Source organism: Aristolochia californica, unplaced genomic scaffold (genome assembly GCF_029961685.1).
Source record: "Aristolochia californica isolate CCGP_79_NKW_82.1479 unplaced genomic scaffold, dmAriCali1.0.hap1 SCAF_16, whole genome shotgun sequence".
NCBI classification, from domain to species: Eukaryota; Viridiplantae; Streptophyta; class Magnoliopsida; order Piperales; family Aristolochiaceae; genus Aristolochia; species Aristolochia californica.
Window position 1 is genome coordinate 15,456,899 of NW_027181837.1, and position 16,053 is coordinate 15,472,951.

Here is a 16,053-nt window from a genome sequence, read left to right on the forward strand (position 1 = left end):
GTATTTGTTCGAGTTGATTCAGAACAAAAATGAGAGCCTGCATGCCCAAGTTCCCTTCACTGTGAGCCTTCTACAAAACTTAGAGCTGGTACGCCAATGTTAGCCTCGAAAGGGACACCCCTCTCCTCTGGTACTCCATCAATCAAATCCCCAGATCCTTCATGAAGTGAGTCACAAAGAACACTGGCTCAAAATCCCTCTTCAGGATCAATCGACTTTGATCCGACCCTCCTTGTTGAGATTGCCCAGACCCTCCTTGTTGAGATTGCCCAGGAACACGCCACCTCTAGCCAGCCTTGTAATACATCATCCCTCCAATCCCACCATTGTCTTGGCAATAGCAGTTTTGTAACATTGCCCCTTTATGGATCCTCCCATGTAATTCACTTTTCCCATACACAACAATAGAGGCTTCAGCTGCTTGATCGTCTCCCACTCCCCACCCACAAAGATGGTGAGAATCCCCTTCTTTACTCCATGATCGCCGCCAGAGACAGGAGTGTCAACAGCAAAGCAACCACACACCGGTGCAACGGTGTGAATTTCCTTATTTTATATCAATCATTATTTCCCACAGCATCCTTTCCTTGTTTCACAAGCTGCACAAAATTCTCATAAAATTAGTTGCAGCTTTCAATTTAAAACAATGATTTGCATCTCAAATTTATTTTGTTAATAGAAAAATGGGAAGCAGAAAACTAGAGTTTAATCAGTTTTTGCTACCTAAGAGAGAAATTAATACCTTGAGTGAATCATTATACAGCGGAAATCGAGAAAGTCTTGAGCAAGTATTACATCTGAATATTGTCACAATGTTTAGTTCAGATAGTGATGTGCACAAGAGAAGGAAAGTATAGATTATGAGAATCACAGAGTTGGGGACATTGTCAAAATGTGTAGTACAGAGACATACATGAACGAGAGAAAGAAAAATAGGTTCTGGATCACAGATTTGTGAAACAGAACATAGAAAAACATAGTTTTTCTATCATTAAGTGAAATACGTATAAGGCCACTGCTTGCCACTAAAAAGATCTGTCCATTAGTTAATGTGACAAAAAAATTCTCTCTTTCAAGAACATAAACCTGATTGAACTAAAATCCTTTTAACATATATTAAATACTTACAAAATTTCAAATAGAATGGAATTTGGTATTTGATTTGATCCCCCTCTCAGTCCAAATTGTATGTATATGTATCCAAAATAGAGAGATGAATAAACAGATAGATAGATAGAGAGAGAGAGAGAGCAAGAGAAAGAAACAGCACAGTTTCTCTAGATTTGGCAGAAGTTATTCTAATGATTCTTTTCCTTCTACATAACATATTTGTCCATTGCACAGAAAACTACAAAGTACAAGCAAGAAAAGGATTACACAAACTTAGTAATAATAGAGAATGACCATGTGTTTCATTGATTAACCATCTGAAAGGAGTTACAATGTGGTACAAATTGGAAATGACATTTGACATCACTTTTAATGGAGCACATACAGTGGCACTTCATTGGTGGGAAGCTGAACTTAACAAAACATCCTAATGCATTCCATAGATTAACAGATTTGGTTGTTATGCACAAATTTAATAATACACAACATCATCTTGTTCTACCTGTAAAGTTCAACTCTTGAACTCCAAACTGAATCTCAGAAGGAAGGGGAGTTCCCATGCCTATTGCACTTGTTCTACCATCACAGGGAGGTGAATTAACCCAACTACAGAAATAGAATAGTTAGAAGGTCTGAAACTGTTACCTTTAAAAGGTCCTCTATCAAATAAACATAATCAAACCAACTGACAGGAACCGTATTCTCAAATAGTTCAAGATAATTAAAGGTAGAAATTTTATGTGACTAATTTGACCTTTATTTTTTGCTCCTTTGTTAAGAACTTTCTTCAATTCACCAACTTGCCAATTTCCACGCTGCTGCAAATCGGTATTCGGGTATCTCTTACAGCTAATTGAAAAGTCCTTAAGAAGTAAATCCAACACTCATCAAAGATGTTTGACATGAAAATTGCCAAAAATCGAGCTCATTGGACTTCTAAAGGAAACCTGCCACTTGCCAAGGTGGGGGACTTGGAATCCAATTACATCAGTCAATCGGCAGTCTTGCTATTTGGGATATGAAAGGAACTTTTTGCACTCAATTTCACTGAAGAAGATTCTTTAAAAGTGTTAAAAGCTGGTCTTGGTGTTTGAGCCACACTTTAAATCAATAGGTTCATATGCTCAAATCTGGGGTATCTATTCCTCTCAGGGACTAGATTAACCTTAGCTTATAGTATCCCCCACCCTGTCTCCTATCAGTAAGTGACGAGTTATCTTGATGCAAAACTCTAAACAATTTGAATTGCTACAAATTGCTCTGATCACACAAAAAGAAAGCATGATTTAAGTACAGTAGGGAAAAAGGATAAGTTATTTATCATTGATAGATATTGCGTGTTTACCTGTTGGCAAAGAGACTTAAGTATAGATTGGAACCCGAATGACCCCTTGAACCAGAAAAGCAATTGAAGCAACAAGGCATGATCTTCCTCAACTTTTGAAGGTTTAAATTTTCCCTCCTATTAAGAATGTCATAGAGATTTCAACGACATTGATTAGAAAAATTGCACGAAAAAGAAATTCCTGTAGCTTTTTTTTATGAATAGTGCGTATATTGATAAGAAAAAGAGAAAAAATACAAACCTAGGTCCGAGGGCCTAACTCCACAACAAAGTGTTGGAGAGAAATGCCCGCCTTGGCTGAGGAGTCTGCTAGGTGATTAGCAGAGCGCGAAATGTGATTCCATTTACAGCTTAAAGGGGAAAATAAATTACATATTTCATTAAACATATCCCAATGACGCCATAGGGGTTTTATGGAGGTTGAACACCAATTGATGACTACTTTTGAACCGCCTTCCATACAAAGGGGACGAGAGAGGTGGCTAGAGAAGATTTTGAGTTTGTGCAACAATCCCGAGAGTTCTGTTGTGGTAGAGTCTGAGTTGCCAAAGGGGCCTGCATAAGAGAAGAGGAGGTCACCATTTTCATTGTGGATAACACCACCGAACCCTGCTAGACCCGGGCAACCGAGAGCACCTCCATCAAAATTGAGCTTTGAGTGCCTGGGAGGAGGGAGGCCCCGTGTAGCCATAGTTGGGGGTGAAAGGGCAGAAATTCCTGTAGTTGATCACATCATGGCAGAAAACTCTCTAAAAAACATCACACTTTAACATTAGGTTGTGCGCGTTTTGATTAAATTTAGTGCATCTTAAGAAGACTGGAAATGTCAAATAGAATAATTTTTTTAACACAAAGAGAAAAGTAACTTGATTTAGAAAAGTTAAATACATTAATTTTTTTGAGAGAAATACCTAAAACAAGAATGTTAACGTTGGGTCTGGATCCATCATAAAATGAATAGTTAACAGTTACGGCGCTTTTTCCCAAATAATATGTCAATGTTTATCCAATTCAACAACCAATGTGAGACTGATTTCCCCACATCATTATGTCTTCCACTTCTTTGTCTTTTACCTTGAGAATAAGGCACACTTTCAATCTTTCCAGACTTACCATTGGTAGAATCCAGGGTTATATACTCAAATCCCAATGGGCATTGCATGTGACTTTTTGTTCTGGTTTTACTAGTTTTGGGTATCGTTTGGCAGAGCTTGCCAGTAAGCCAGATTTTATTTTCTTGCAAAAGTGCAAGTAGATATGCTGCTGTGTTGCTTCCTCTAGTTTAATAGTAGAGGGAACCTCAACGGAAGGACCTGCTGTGTTGTTGAGCTGATGTTTGCTGGCTGGGAACTTGGTTTGACTATTCCCAGAGGGAAAAGTGAAAGGAGAAATGGGACATTGCATAAGATTTTATGTTGGTTTCTACTATATTTTCTGAAAGCCACTACCAGCCTAAGCCATTATTCGAGCGCTGCAGGATAGAGAAAGAGACAGTGACTCCTTCATTCCGTCTCTCAAAGATAAAGCAGGTATGGCAATTGCCTTCAGTATGCAACTCAAAGTCGTAGAACATGTCTCTACTCCAGAGTGTTTTTAATTCATGTGATTCTTTCAACCTTTCTTAATAAGAATCTTGAAAATCATTCAGGAGCTCTAGTGGAACTAGATAAAATAATAATTGTTAGGCCAATTTAACCGCCGGTTTCATTGCAAGTCCATGGTTGAATGATATAGTGTTGACTTCATGCCATTATACTACTCACACATTCCAGAGGGTTTTGCAAAAGAATTTGAGAAGTTAATTGACATGTTGAAGTTGATTTTTATGGTGGACACAATCTTTTTGAATACATATTAGAAGGAATTTTTCACTCTATAGGGCACCAATTCATAAAGAAGCACAGGTTATCATCCTCAAAGAAATGGTTAGACGGAAGTGTTGAATGGTGGATCGACCTAATTTGTTTGGGAATCAGCTAAATCAGTTGCTGAAATTTTGGCCTTGGGCTGAATGATCCCACAACATTACTCTTCCTTCAGCCATCAGCACAATTTCATTTGAGTCATTAAAATGCAGGCCACCATCGGTTATATTGAACTATACCATGGAACCATATAGCTGAGAAATGGAACAATAGTTGAAGGATAGGAATGTGAAGTGTGACCTCAAGGGACATCTAGCTGCTCAGATCAGAAGTTAGCATCCCCAGTTCTTGTTCTAGACAAGGTTGTAGAACAAAAATAGGCACATTGCATGAAAGTTAGAATTGTGAAGCCATGTTCTCATTTATCTAGCGTTTCGATTTTTGCAGCTGAAGCATAGAATAGGTCAAGTTATACTTCTTTCCTCGATGTTGCCCTCATTTTTCTTGAGGCGGCGTGTTGCAGTGTGTTTCAGCCATACTCCATCACAGAAGGGTTCGTCATGACTCCAACCTTCAAATTTAGGTGCTCTTCTAGTTTACCCATCTTCCTCCTAAAGATACTACATGGGGATGGGAGGATTCAGGCAAAGTATGTGAATGTTCAAGCAGGGGGCTGGGATGTCAGAAACTTAGCTTACTACTAGCTCACTCAATGTCTCTATATAATCGGAATAATTTTTTTATAACAAACATTAGCTGTGGCCTATGATGATAGCTGTGGAGGGTAAAATGACCAAAATACCCCAGGGCGTATTTTCGAACACCTGCCTACCATAATTTAGCCTTTCAATGAACTGTTTAGCACATGCATATGATCACTTTTGCTTCTGAATAGGACAAATTGCAGGAGGAAGCATCTTCTTTGAGAACATAAAAAGATCAATCCTGTTAGAAGAATAGATATTCAAATCAATCTTAGGACAATGGTGGAACAAATGTGTCTTTTCTTGGATTATTTTTAAAAAATAGCAACAGAAAGAAGTAAAAGCATAACACATTGTGATACAAAAATCATAAGAGAGACCACTACTTCAGATCAACTCTAGTTACTTTTTTTTTTTTATCTTCAAGCAAAGCTACTAATAACAGAAAAGAAAAGAGAACAAAGCCTGAAAATCCAGAGCATAAACCTCAAATCTTAATTACAGATTTTCATTTACACATACAAGATCATGTGTAAGGGGTCTGTACAAGAAGCTAGCTAAATGATACCGAATCTGTCCAACATCATTAATCACCAAATATAGATGATAGACACCTCAACCACCAAGCTACAAGTGGAAGCATTTGCCCAATTTAACTGTTCTTCAAAAAACAACAAGCTACAATGTCGGAGTTCCATTAAAAACATTGAACTCTGACATAAGTATTAGCAGGACCTAATATCTAGCAAATCTTGTATTGGCCAATAGAGTTGACATTCTATTAGCAATTCAAAATTTTGATTTGTTTTTAGTATTAAACATGAATATGTCAATAAATAAGTAGCTATAACAGATGATTAAATGTCACTAATGTCTATCCATCTCTTTCCGTCCTAAAACAGATGTACTCTTCAAGAAAAATGTCAACCGAATTACTCTAAAAGTTTTAACAATGACAACTACAACCTAAGTACTCCAGAAGAATTAACTTTGACAACCACAATCATATCTCAATAACAGATTCACAGAGAATTGTTGAGATAAGTTCCTGCTGTATCTGAGAAGTCAAGGAAACAATGGCCCTGAATAAATTACACAGACAGTTAAAGATGCCACAAGAAAAACTCGTAAATGTAAAACCTAATAGACTTACAAGAAGATTATTAGATAGCTGTCCTCATTTTTGTGGCAACAAAAAAGGAGTATCATATATTGAAGGTTTATCAAAATTCACTCACAATTCTGACCAAGTGCAGAATGATCGGTATTGTAAATGCAGAATCCTTAAAAGACTATGTTTATTTATTTAATTTCATTTTTCAGCAATGAGGAAGACTCCCAAAACCAACTTATGGTTTCCCCAATTCAGAAAGATAAGCCTCTCAAATCATGCCAAGAAGATATCAGTATAAATTGGAAGACCTGCAAACTCTGTTAAATGTGTTAGCAACAAATGCTCAAGCTTTAAAAATAAGTAAAGAATCCACTAAAATACAATCATTAAGATGGGCACATGATGAACCACAGGTGTAGTGTCAGCAAGATAAGGTGGCATGATAAAGCAAACATGTAACAGCCAAATATAGCAGGTCAAGTGGATAGAAAAGAATAGAAACGAACTGAAGGCAAGTTTAAAGAGACGGAAGAAGCTAAGTGTTTCCTGTCGCAGAGGATTGTCCTTTGTATAGAATACCCGACCTTCTTCCCACAGACTTCACAAGTAGAGGAGTGAAGAAGGCGCTTGCCGTATTCCGAACAATACTTCACCTGAAAAAACGTGAGTGTTCTTAGGACGATAAATTTCGAATTTAGTAAAGAAAAGTAAGAGAACTATACAGGCAGCACAGAAAATCTTCAAAAAAAAACAAACAAACCCAGAAAGCTCACCACAGGCAGCGTATCGATAAATTAGGAAACTTACCCATCCCAGAAGCTCAATTAGGAAACTTACCCATCCCAGAAGCTCAATTAGGAAACTTACCCATCCCAGAAGCTCAATTAGGAAACTTATCCATCCCAGAAGCTCAATTAGGAAACTTACCCATCCCAGAACTTCAATTAGGAAACTTACCCATCCCAGAAGCTCTTTTTCTATATATATTAAACGTCAGATCGGCACACCTCTCCAATCGATCATGAAGTTGGTGATCAAGCCGGATTTCGGGCGACTGTTTGAGCTGCGAGACATGGCATGTAAGATAGCAGAGGAAGAGGAGCTGAGACGACAATGGGCTTCCAAGAAAAGGGCTGTCGCTTCGCTTCCCTCTTCTAGACCTTACAAGAAGCTTCGATCAGCGGAGGAGGTAGAGAAACATCGCGGGTGGGTGGAGTCGTTGACGCGAATTTGTGGGGCATTTCCGTTGGTCTTCGGCGAGAAAAAACTGTCAGCCACCGATGTGAAGCCCCAAAGCAATCGGTTCCTCTTACCCAAAGAAGTGAAGGAGGTGCTTTTAAGGGAGATGAAAGCGTGGGAGAAGGGAAGGACGAATGAAGGACTCCCAGTTCGGGTGTTGGACAGAATGGGTCGCACGCATGAAGTTCAGCTCGCCAAGTGGCCCAGCAACGACTGGCTGGTTCTCAAGGGTAAGAATTACAGAAGATTTGTGGAATCAAATGATTTGCAACGGAAACTACAAGAGAAGCAGTGGCAACACCTCCAGCTTATGATGGGTGTCTGGCTCTTCCGCCACAAACAGGACGATCGCCTTTGCTTTGCGGTCGTCGAGTCCGAATGATCTTCGTTGGTTTAAATATACATGTATATAACTAAACTGGGTCTCTGCTTCGTCCGCGTTACTCCTCTCGCTGTCCTGCAAACAAGAAATTGCGTCAGCTCCATGACTTACCGTTGACGAGATACGAAGAGAGTTTGTCAGGTATTTCAGGTGCCCGGAGAAGGTTACTGGTGTGAATTGGCGGGATGCCAGTTGTCTCTCTCCAGTATTCCTGACAATCAGGCAAAAGCGAAGATGGGAAAATTCAGATTAAAGAAAACGAAAGAGGAGGAGATCGAAAGTGGATTAATATTGCTTGGGTCTGCCTGTAGTAAAATTAGTTGTCAAATTTATAAATTCTGTTTTGTACCCATCATTTTTTTTCCTGCAAGGTGGAAATCCATCTTCTTCTTATGTAATAAGTCATGTCCAACGGAATTTTGTATACATATATTATATACCGGATCAATTCATTGGCTGCTCCAAGTAAACTAATTGTATTTTTCTGTTGTGGAATTCAACATATGGAACTTGAAATTCATGAAAATGCTACATAAAATTCAAATGCTATGCCAATTATGTGAGGTAATTGTCTGGTAGGCAATATGAAGAAAGATCAGATGCCAAGTGAGGTATTACATTTTGATAGCTCTCTTTCCTCATTTGAATTCATGAAGTAAAATTAAAGATAAAAAAATGAAACCTTATAACACCTTGGAGCTTACATCAATTGTGGTTAATGATGGTTCACCGCTTATTTTTGTGTACACCTACAATGAAATACAACATCAACCCTCACTATAGGAAACAAAGACATCATACTGCTTAAGCTCAATTCAATCAAGATTCCATCAATAACCTGTGTCATAATTTTAGCAAGTTGCTTTACTATAACTTCATTGTTTGGATTGCCCACATTGAAAATGTCACAATCAACCCTGATTGAATTTTCCTGAAGAACATCGTTGATGTTGAATCAAGCACTATTGTAAGTTGTGAAGCTAAACATCACTTTTAATTTATTTTTTCTTGTTACTTATAATCACCGATAAATATAGCTTCAATGGCATCTTTGAAGAGAAGGAAGAACCAAGTGTTACCTGTTGCAGAGGATTGTCCTTGGGGATAAAATACCCGACCTTCTTCCCACAGACTTCAGAAGTAGAGGAGTGAAGGACGCGCTTGCCATATTCTAAACAATACTTCACCTGAAAAAATGAGAGTGTTCTTAGGACGATAAATTTTGAATTTATTAAAGAAAAGTAAGAAAACTATATAGATTGCATAAAAAATCTCGACAAAAAAAAATCACCGCGTGCAACTTATTGATAAAATTGCTATAAATGGCGTGGACATGATGGGTGTCATAATCCGCAAGAGTGCAAATAGGTGCCTAATCAAATGTCTTCGAAAAAGGCGAAACCCACCATTAATAACAACAGAGACATAGTAAACAAAAACTAAACCGTGAATCTCAAATCTCAAATTGCATAACTAGATTAGAGGGTATGACTAGTGAGTTACCTTGTAATGTAACAATTAGAGCAATTCTCTTAACATCAATCACTTAATAAGTTTTTTTGTTCAGCAATTCATTAAATCCACACCAATATAGAGTTAAAAATGACAAACAATTGGAATTTTGTACCAAAATGTGGGAGTTCAATTTTAAAACTTAAGATAGTGATAAAGAAGGTTTGATCGACCCATTGTAATCTAGGGTGCATATCCACCATGGTGAAGTTTACATAGGCGTCTGATCTCTTGGTACTGGTATCTTGGAAAATTGGTATGTATCAATCAGAATGTGATGTTTATCATATTTTATGGAGACTTAAAAATGATCTAAAAGTTTAAAAATATATATGTATTTTGTGTAATTAAATATTACATGTCACTAGGCGTTACGCTACCTCTTGTTGATCGTATATCACTTACCACGCCTCAAAGTAGGCTTGCACGGATCTTATATCAATTAAATTGCACACAACCATTTCATCTTTTGTTCATAACCAGCAAATGACACCACTTCCTATCATTCATCTTATACAATAAACCCCAAAAAAACTGAACATAACTAGTCATTATTAACTGCTCGTTAGTGCACTGTGTAAGTGAGAAGTGAAAGTTAATTACGTAGGTAATTCACTTTCACTCGTTCAATTAAAAAGAAATGTGAAAGTGAATTCAATCCATGAGTCCAGTGAATTCACTTTCACTTGACGCTCGATGGTTTCTCTTCTCACTCTCACTCTTTTCTCTTCACTCTCCTCTTACTTGTGCTCTTGTCCATCTACTTCTTGTCGCTCGCCTCTCATCTTCTTCCTAACCATCTCTTGGTTCTCACCTGCATCCTCTACTTCTCTTCCTCTCAGCAACTATCTTTCTTCATTTGTGCTTCAACCGTCTTTTTTTCTTGTTGTCTCTCTTTTCTCTATTTCCCCAGCTATCTTCCCTCTCGGTTTCTCTAGCCACTTCCCCCCTATTTTGAACCCTCAACCCTATATTTCTCTCAATTGCTCTAACCTAAACCCTAAATCTATCATTCCCACCCAAAATTTCCCTCAATTTTTGTAACCTGAAAATAAAATATCTCTCACATCACACCAAAGGTACTGTACTCTAACTGAAGAGAACGTTTGGAGGCTCAGGTAGCATTTTCTACTTGTCGAGTCTTTACATTTGTTTCTAGGATTTCTTTTGGAAATGTTCGATTTGCTGCATGCTCTAGTTTCGTCTCGTGAACTAGGATTTTTCTTTCTTTCTTTTAAAGGCAAATCAATGTGATTATTGCTTTTTGGTGTTTCTTTAGCTTTGTAACTTTTTCGAGTTTTCAAACAGAGTAACACAAAAAATAAAGTTTTCAAAGAATGATTTTTCGATATATTCTCCTCTCAAATGGAGGCTATTTAATATACACTTACAATTTAAAATCAAGGAAACGAATAAGGGAAACAAACAGTTTCCCACAATTACGCTAATTATACATGTCATAATTTTACATTACAACTTTAGACACACTCCCCCTCAAGTTGGAGCATAGATGTCGATCATGCCCAATTTGTCAATTATACCATGAAATGCCTTCCCTAATACTGCCTTCGTGAGCATATCCGCTAGCTGACTCTCAGATTGAATAAAAAGAAATTGTATAATCTTTGCCTCGAGGTTCTACTTGATGAAATGATAATCAACTTCAACATGTTTAGTGTGATCATGTTGAACAAGATTTTGTGCAATTGCAATGGCTGCCTTATTATCACAGTGGAGATTCATAGGTTTAGCGTATTCAATCCCTAAGTCCCTCAATATATTTCTTATCCATAACAAATCACATACACCATAAGTCATGCCTCGAAATTTAGCTTCAACACTTCTTGATTCTACCTTCTATTTTTTTGCTTTTCCAAGTGATAAGATTTTCTTCTACAAAAGTAAAGTAACCAAACGTAGATCTTCTGGTTGTCTGATCACCTGGCCAATCAGAATATGTATATCCTTCAATGTTAGAGATGTTTTTTTTTTAGAATAACAAACCTTTTCCTGGATCACTCTTTAAGTATCTCAAGATCCGATAGACCGCTTCCATGTGTTCTTCCCTTGGTGCATGCATGAACTGACTCACAACGCTCACAGCATATGCGACATCTAGCCTTGTGTGTGATAGGTAGATTAAACTTTCAACTAATTGCTAATAACGCCCTTTGTCTTCTGGGGTTTGATCTGGGAGAATTTTGAGCTTATGATTCATTTCCATGGGTGTCTCTCCTAGGTGTACAATCAAGCATTCCAGTTTCGGCTAGAAGATCCAACACATTTTTTCATTGTCAAAGGAAGACTCCATGTTTGATCTTGCAACCTCAATTCCCAAAAAATATTTGAGTAGTCCAATATCCTTCATTTCGAATTTAGTGGCTAAATACTTCTGTAAAGCTTGCATTTCACATGGGTCATCTCTTGTCAAGACCATATCATCAACATACACAATTAAAGTTGTTATTTTTCCTTCTTTGTGATTTATAAACAAAATATGATCTGAGTTACTTTGCTAATAGCCAAACTCGTTCATTGTAGCCGAGAATCTCCCAAACCATGCTCTAGGTGACTGTTTCAGCCCGTACAATGACTTCTACAATTTACAGACTTCACCTTGACACAAAAAACTATTTTTAACTCCGGGTGATAGCTCAATGTAGACTTCTTTTTCTAAGTCTCCATTTAGAAAGACATTTTTAATGTCAAATTGTTGCAGAGGGTAGTCTCGATTTGTTGCTATAGATATAAGAATGCAAATTGTATTGATCTTAGCTATTGGTGCAAAAGTATCCTGCTAGTCAATCCCATACCTTTGCGTATATCCCTTTGAAACTAGCGGAGCTTTAAATCTTTCAATACTTCCATCCGATTAGAGTTTCACTGTGAACACCCATCGACATCCCATTGTCTTCACTCCTTTAGGCTATGGAATAAGTTCCCAAGTGGCATTTTTTTTGTAGAGCCTCCATCTCTTCGTTCATCGCCCTTTTGCATTTTGGATCAGCTAATGCATCTTGCACATTACTAGGAATAGAAACCCTAGATAATTGATCAACAGTAAATGCATACGATTTAGTCAACCTATGGGAGGACACATAGTTGTTGATTGAGTATTTGGTCTTGGCTTCAAGATCAGGTTCATACTATTTCTTTGGAACTCCCCTATTCAATCTTTGTGGATATCTAGTAGTGATATTTTATGTAGGAACAATATTTCATTAGACTAATCAAACACATGATTCGTGAGTCAAAACCTTATTCTCCTCCCACTAAGACAATGCACAACTTTATCTGACTATCAATACCTCATTTTTTGTTATGTTAGAAATCTATGTTCCATTGAGTGGCACACATTATGTTTTCCTAGTTTGACCATATCACTACTGATTCTATTAAAAGGTTTTTGTTAGAAAAATAGTTGATGGGTATTTTTATCTTTTTACATAAGATGTGATCTCTATAGTAGGTTTTATATTGTTCTACATGTTTAGATCTATCTCTAGTTCAAGTTTCATGTAATTTGGATATGTATAGTTGAAATTATAGGAGTTAAATAAATTTAAGTGTATAACCGTGAAGCTGTAATTTAAATTAAGTTATTAAAGAGGATGGGTATCGAGCTTGACCTTCCAACAAGAATCTTTCCATAACTCTCTCATCCCTCATCTGTCTCTCCTTCTTCTCCTTCTCAATTCCTCTGTCTATATTCTTCAATTGTATACTTTTCCATGGTATCGGAGTAGTAGATCTTAGTTGGAAGCCTCTACTCCTCACCTGTTCTCTCCATTGAGGCCTATGAATTCCTAGGTGGGATTCCTCAAGATTTGGGTTTGATTGATTGGAAAAAATATGAACTTTTGCTTTCTTTGCTTGCCATAACTTTAGGATTGATGACCTCTACTATAGATTGAGCACTTGTTAGACTGATTACTGCCCCAAGATGGTTTATTAAATTGAATCTACCTATTTTTGAGTTGTTTGTACCCCTATTACTATCACCCAACCTACATCATCCGGAAAGGCTGATGCTAGCCCTAATTGTGTTGGATTTGTGACATATGTTGTTTAATTGCATAGTTTGACTACACAATCTCATGGTGATCAACGCACATTGAGTTTGTTTACCCTACCCTAATTTTTTGAAGTGAGGCCCACCATTGAAACTTGTGCAATTGTGGTGTGAAGTGAAATTAGGGTAAAAGAAAGTATTATTCTATTGATACTTTTATGGTAGTTTCTTGTGAAATCATCACCCCAATAAGTAAATATGGAAATTCAAAGGGAAAATATCTAATTTTGATTACATTTGAGACATTTAATGGTCAAAACTATCTCTGTAGGTCAAAATCAATTCACATATATCTCAAAGAGAAGAGGCAGTCCAAGTTCATTAGGGAGGATCCTCCTGTCGTCCCTCTGGATAATGACTAGGAAGTTGGAGATAATCAAGTTATGACCTAGTTGATCAACAACATTGATTCCAATATGAGGAATTAAGTTATGAATTGTGACACTATTAAGGAAATTCCAGAATCCTAAAAATCTATTTATGCTCAAGAAATGCAGGTATCCTTAAATTCTATTTATGCTCAAGAAATGCCAAAATTGTTCAACATCAAGAGATGTCGGAGATTTTTTACAGAATACTACAGTGAACAAGTTGGTATACCAAAGGAGATAATTTTTTTCCATCCCTTTACTACTGATAAAAAGGAATCAAGAAACAACATGGATAGGTACATATTTCAAAAAATTTGGATGCCTTGTGGCCAGAGTTTGATGCAATTCACATACAACTATTAGAGTAAGAGGATATATAGTCTCTGTCCCCCGCTTAAGCAAAGTCCTACACGCATAATTTATTGTTATAAACTAGGGAAGCAAAGATGTGACCATTATTTCTATGTCTACACTTAACACTTTGGGTAACTTTGAATCAACTAGAAGTCAAGATGGAAGTGCTAGAGGTCGGTGAAGAGATAGCCATGGAAGAGGAGGCAGGGGTGATGTTAGGCCTCACAAAAAAATGTATTCATTGTGGCTACTCCAACCATTTTTCTAACAAATGTTAGACTAAATTTGGTAAACATACATGGCAAACTCTCTTGTTCATGAGACCACATAAGCATCTACTGGGCCTATAGTGTATCTTATACCTAGGACATCTATTGAAATGTAACAACTAGTTCAGCTTATAACACAATTGATTGCTACTTCTTCTTCAACATCTATGGCTCAATCTTACATTCCTATAGCCACTCAAGCTAGTTCAAGCACGTAAGCTTTTCATGTGCATCCTTCATCCATTTGGGTTCTTGACTCAGGAGCTACTACACATATATGTCAGGTACATTATCTTAATTTTCTTACTTAAAAGAGTTTTCTACAATTAAACATGTCACCTTAGCTGATAGATCCATTTCATCGATTCAAGGAATGAATACTCTACTTCCATCTTCATTCATATCACCTAAGTATGTGTTGTGTGTTCCTAAATTTTCCCTTAATTTGTTATTAGTTTGTTAACTCACTAAATCTATGAGTTGTTTTGTCACTAAATCTATGAGTGGTTTTGCTACTAAATCTATGAGTTGTTGTCGAATTAGTTCTTGCATTTTATATATGGATCTTGGTGTGAGAGGTGTTGTAACATCAGGTACATGTACGGTACCATAATGTATAATAGAATTTACCAATACAGGTTTTCCATACTTTATCCAACATTTGTCCGAGTAATAATTAATGCGTCCAAAATGAAAACACTTCCTTTCAAATTTGCCATCCCCTAGGCCTCATCCTCGGCATGAACAATCTCTACCTCTTGCCTTTGCCAGTCCATGTGCGTCCCCTGGTGAAATCAGTAGAATCAGATGTACCAACTGATGTATTAGCAGCCGTGGCTTCACCCATTTTTTTCAACTTTCCCTACTTTTGGCACAATTACCTTTTCAGCTCTCATTACCCTATTAAAGGTACTAGACAAGTTATGTACTTCATCAGAGGCAAGGATTATGCCTTTATGCTATCAAATTTAGCACCCAAACCATCAAAGAATTTTTTTACCAAAAGCTGATTTTGTTGTTTCTAGAGTTCCCGTTCATCCATAGTAAATAGATGATAAATATTAATTTCTAGCCAAATAACCATAACAGAATTGTAGTACTCTATCACTGTCATGTTACCTCTTTTCAAGCCAAATAAATCAGTATATAACTCATACACCCTTGAAAGATTGCTCTCTTAAGCATATAATGCTTTTAGAGATAACCACATAGCTTTGGCAGTCTCAAGATTCATAACCTAGTTCCGATGAGAAGAGTCTATGTTGCTGACAATCCAAGTCGTAACATGATTGTCTTCTACTTCCCAATCATCATCAAGAGGGATAGGAAGGTCATCCCTAATAAACTTCAACTTCATCCTATCCTTTAAATACATCCTAATGGATTTGGCCCAATTGAAGTAATTGTTACCATTCAATTTTTCAAATATAATAGTAACAATATCCTTCCCATCAAAACTAGAAATATCTTTAGATGGAGTATATACTTCACCAAGATCAACCATAATGCATGTACATAAACACAAATCAGATTAATTATACCTTCCAAAATCTTTTGTATGAGCAATCTTGGTGGGCCCCACCATGCAGAATCAGGGTAGGGCCGTTACTATGATGTATGCACTACAAAAATCACAAATTACAGCATAGACTTCAAATTCCATATCAAATAACCCAAATAGTCAACAATTAGGGCTAACATCTGCATAAACTAGTG